Source organism: Quercus suber, unplaced genomic scaffold, assembly GCF_002906115.3.
Source record: "Quercus suber isolate HL8 unplaced genomic scaffold, Cork oak 2.0 scaffold_452, whole genome shotgun sequence".
NCBI classification, from domain to species: Eukaryota; Viridiplantae; Streptophyta; class Magnoliopsida; order Fagales; family Fagaceae; genus Quercus; species Quercus suber.
The window spans coordinates 384042-389670 of record NW_027069903.1 but is presented as its reverse complement, the minus strand read 5'-3'; positions in this window follow the sequence as shown (position 1 = coordinate 389670).

Genomic DNA, 5629 nt, shown 5'->3' with positions numbered 1-5629 from the left:
TTTTTTTTTTTTTAAATTTGTGTGTTTTACTTTTATTCGGATGAAAAAAGAATAAAAAATGTTAAATTTTAGGGAATAAAAACATGAATGTGAATGGAAAAAATCCTAAATTTTAGGAGTTCTCTTTTTAAATTCAAAATGAAATTACCCTATTTGACATTTATAACCCTATTTCTAAGAGAAGCTGCCCTTCATTAATGAGGAAGATTCTCATATATATATATATATATAGATTATACTTAAGTGAAGGATGGAATGTGTAATCGGAGGTTTTAGGGGTTATATCGATTCTCAAAAAAAAAAAAAAAAAAAGAAAAGAAAAGAAAAGAAAAGAAGGTTTTAGAGGTTATAATAGGAATTTGAAATGGAAACCAACCTTAATGAATGACACCTAAATGTTATGACACATTTTGATTGGAGCTCATTGTGGAACATTTCGGCCGCACCATGGAATCCCTACCAAAATGAAGTTTTGTTAGGTGCAATTCTAGGGAAATCACACATGTGAGAGTGTTTTTTAATTTTATTTTTATGAGTGATATAGGGTTCATTTGGCCTTGCGTTTTTAAAATAAAAACGTCAGTTCTCCCGTTTGGTATGCATGTTCTAACGTTTGTGATTTTAAGGCCCCATTTGTACTAAGTTTAAAATATGTTTTCAGTTTTTAAACAACATTAATGTATTTTCCACACTTTTTCACCTACAGCATTTCAAAAAAACTGAAAACTTTGTTTAAATACACGTACAAAAGCCCTAAAATGCTCGATTTCAAAACGAGAGTATTTCCAACAATTTGAAACACACATTCTAAATGTTGCAAAACAATTTTTTGAAGTACGTTACCATAAATACCCCCATCAAACTTGAACAAAGAACCTAGGAAAAAATGAAAATATTTATTCGGGTTCTCCATCGTACCTTCACATCTACTTCATCTTCCACTACGTTTTCTCCCTCATCCCGCCATAGCTTGCTAAATAAGCTAGAGCACTCATATTCATCTTCTTTCTTTTCTTTAAGTTTCAAAAAGAGTATCATGGACAATAAAAGGATGTGTATTTGATAGGTAAAGATATCGGTTAGTGGAGGATAAGTGTAGAAGTAGAGTAAAATGAAATTGGTACAAAAATTATATCTTAATTAAAAATAATATAATATATTTTTCAAATTTGTTACAGAAATTAAGTAGAGACATTCTCTTATTATTTCAGTTAATTAATATATTTAAAGTTTATATATACATTTTTAATGACGTATGTAAGCATCTTGCACGTGACACCAACCCTAGTATATATAATGTTAGATTTCATTAATTAAAAAAAAAANACGTCTTTTAGATTACTAAAAAAAACAGAGGGAAAATGAAAAAGGAAAAAATTGATGGCTTATTTAAAGGAGCTTGTAGTGGATATTTATTATAATGATGAAATTTATTATTGACATGTAAGAATTATTATTAGCCAGATAGTGTTATCTTTCCAATTTTATATGTGTCATTTTTTCGTGCATTGTCAAATGAATACGTATCATCATTGTGTGCATCATTCACTCTAGTTTGAGAATCCAACTTTTGTAATATACTAGTCATTGACTTATGTGATGCACGGTACATATAGGTTGACAAAAATAATATTTTTACTTTCACAAAACACAATTTTTTAAACATTAGACAAAACCGTTTAAAAAAATAACACACAATTTTTACTTTGACATGTGTATTAAGAGTGTAAAGAATATGCAATTTAACGGTTAGATTTTCAAAATATGTAGTAATGTTTATTTTATTGAATAAAGTTATAGTATTAGGTTACAACCAATTTTGTAACTAAACTTTTTACTTAATTATTTTCATTATTATTGTAGGGTTAGGATTTGTAGCCCAAGCTCAAAATAATAAATTTGTAGAGTGTGGACGATAGAGCTAGGTTGACTATGGAGCTCAAACGGTTGATCACAACTCCAAGTATGAACCAGCATAAAAATACACGTAAAGATCAAATAAGCTGAAGTCCGAAAAGACTTATGATAGATTAAATACAAGTTACAATTCTTGGTGTACAGTAAAATCTTTCTTTTTTCTTTCTTCTCCTCCTCCTTTTCTCAGGAGCCCTTTTCTTTATATGTATCCTTCCCCCTCATCCCATCGTCCACTTGTTCTTCACTGGGTACCTACTCGAGTGTATGTCATGTCATGTATCTTCTTTACTTTTGTGAGTGGCGTAGCTGAGGTTACATTGTTCAGGGGTCTTCTCCACATAAATGTGGCAAAAAGTTGTTGCAGTGCATTTAATACTGTGGTAGCAGCTTTTCTTTAGATATTTCTTCTTCTTATCTCTCCAGATATACTTAACTTATCTTGATCATTGGGGTTGCTAGGAAGACCATTCGACCTTCCACACGTTTGATTAATCAATTATTCGTATCCGAGGAGTAGGACCTCTTTGGACCGCTGTGACCTCTTCGGATTGTAACCCTCTTTCGTTTCCGGGTATCCTTCTTCCGATGTGACTTTATCTCAACGGTTTTCTCTTCGACACACAGTAGTCCTCAAATAGGCCCTAGGCCCATACGTTAGATTGGGCTTTTCCCCCACAATAGCCCCTCAAAATTTTAATTTTTCCCTTGCATTTGAGGAGAAAAAAAAAAAGATTTTGATCTGTCACGTAGTGAAAAGTTTGAAAAAACACATAAATATCCAAGCTTGCACGTGTGTAGGCATAGATGCAAGCGCTTCATCATTGCCGTTGTCATTTCCGTATTCCCAAAGCACTGTATTAATTACTCCAGGGGGCGTTTTGTCTTTTGCATCCAACGGTGGGTCATTGATCCAACGGCACGGCTCTTCTTTGGATTTGGACGGGATGAACTACATCCTTTCACCTGTCCCGTATATAAGCCCTCAGAGGAGGTTATTTCTTCTTTACCTTACGAATCCTCAGAATACCAGCGAACTCACGCACTCAAAATCCTTCGAACTTCTTCAATTATCTGTCTTATTTCTTCCCAGAATCTACAAAAAGTCCAGTTCGAGTTCAGAGATCATTATCCAGTTCCGTCTGTGTATGTTTTGACATCCTTAATTCATTATTCTCTTTCGGCCAGGGTTCTCAACCTTCAAACCCCTATCTCCTGGCTATTGCTTCGAGTATTTCTTAAAGATAGGTAGATTTCAATACCTCGTCGATAGTCCTGCCTTGATAGAAGAATTTAAGCAGACTTATGGTATACCGCAGGGGGTAAATCTGAGGTATTGCCCTCCGGAGCGGATATTAACTGATCGAAGAGAGGGGAAGTCATAATCCCCATGATAGCCTTCATTGGAAGGGGGAATGACCCTCCAATGGGTTCCATCACCATGAACTACCTTCGCAATTTTTTTTTTTAGTAATCTAAAAGACGTGTTTTTGGGGGGTGAGTATCCTAAAAGGCATGTTTTAAATGCGTTGAATATGTATAATTGAAAAAATATCCACTACCTATATATTTCTTCCATCTAATTGAAAAGAAGTTAAAAAAAAAATGAAAATATAGAATAGAAAATCTATTTCTCATTTATAAAGGCAATTTCTTTTCTCCATGAACATTTTTGGATAATAATAATAATAATAATGAATATAGAAAGTCTCAAAATTTCCATAAACCTATATGGTAGCCTAAAAGTCCTCTATTGACTTACTAATATTCTATCACTACCACAATGAATTTATCTATTGTTAGTGTATGTTAGTTCTTAGGGAAAAAAATGTATTAAACATACTTAAGATATATTCAAATAGAGAGTGTGCTAATTCTTAGGAAAAAAGTTTATCTGGTAGTTTTTTATGTTTTTGAATTTTGTTGAATTACAATTTTAACCTTTTTTATTTTTTAAGAATAAGAATTATCTAATTAGATTAGAGGTATTTTTGGCATTTTTTTTAAACTATGACTAACTTTCTGAATCTTTTTAATATATAAAGATATATAAATTAGATTCAAGTTACACCTGGTGTAACTTTAAGAGCATTTGCATTAGTCTCAACAAACTTCCCAAAAAATAAAAATTTAACATTCAATCTTAATTCGCCACATCCAAGACATGTTACTCACTACTACTTAAAAATTTATTTGTTTTATTCTTTCTTCTCTATTTATTCTCCCCATTGACTCATTCTCTCATCTCTTCTCTCTTCTCTATTCTTTTGGACTTGATTAAGGCATCATTGATCTTGAAGGGTAGTAGTATTATGATTTTCTGTTAGAATTTGAGTGGGTCTTTGAGGGCAGAGACTAACTAGAGAGAATGAGAGAAAGGAACTGAGATGAGATTTTTGTAGTGAGTGTGGTGGTTTTCGAGGTCGGTACGGTGATCTTTGAGGTGAGTGTGGTGGTTTTTGATGATGGGGGCGAAGGTTGCTGGGTTTGTGTTTATTTTTTGTGGTGTGGTGGTTTTGGTTTGGGTTTTTGTGGGTAAAGTATCAAATTTAAATTACAAGTAGACAACTTAAATTTCGATGAAACTACAAATGGGTAAGTTGTAATTTGCCATTGAAGTTAAGTCCGTTGAAATGCCTAGAGGCTCTTCTTGGTGACAATGTTGGCTTCAATATTAAGAATTTTGCTGTGAAGGGTCTGAACCGTGGGTTGCCTCCAACTCCAAGGATGATCCTGCCAAGGAGGCAACCAACTTCGCCTCCCAAATTGTTGAGTTGCTGGGAAAGGGCTAGTGTTTGAGTGTAAAGGAGCACACAAGTGGGCACGATATAGAGTTTTTATTTATTTATAAATAAATTGTGATATTTTTATTTCGTTGCATTGTGCGTTCATTACATTATTCACATTACAAATATTTAAAGACATACTGATTCAAAATATAGTGCAGCCCAAAGACCAGAAAAGCATGAAAGAGAACCTTGGGCCGGGCACAAGGAGGACACATGAAGAAAGACAATGGCCAGGCAGCGGGCAATACAGGAAGAGAAATGTCTAAGAAACTAGCAAGGCATTTTCAACCAAGGGCTCGGGGGCGTGGTCTCTCACAAGCCCCAAGCTCTAAAAGGATTTCCTTAAAAAAAAAAAATATATATATATATATATATTAAAGTATAGGAGGCCCAAGCCCTTCTCCCCCTTTCTCATCCCTGAACACAGCTAAAGTCTCGTTGAAGGCAATAAGCAGAATGCCCAAATTTTCCTATGCATTTCTTCTTATAGATGTATAAAGAGGCCCATAAAACTTTACGAATCCAATCAGCCTGCTCCACTCCTAATCTCACTAAAATCAAATCTTTATTAATTTCAAAAACTTTGCCTTTGATTAATTATGTAAAACAGCATACCCTACCAGAGTTTCCCTTTTGAACTTACTACACATATTCCTTTAAAATTTCACCTCTTTTATATATATATATATATATATACTTTATCCATACACTTTTCTCATGCTTTAGTTTCAAAAATGAAGATTAACTTTGTTTTTCACGTTCTTATTAAGGCCTTGAGACTTGAGAGTCCTACCTACTAAGGCATTACAAATGCCCTGACAGATCCATCTAAGGATTCTTGTTGTGATGTGTGGGCTTAATAAGACCCGCCTCCTTAATATTTGGACATCTTGGAATAGAGTGACAAATACTTTTGAGGAATTCTC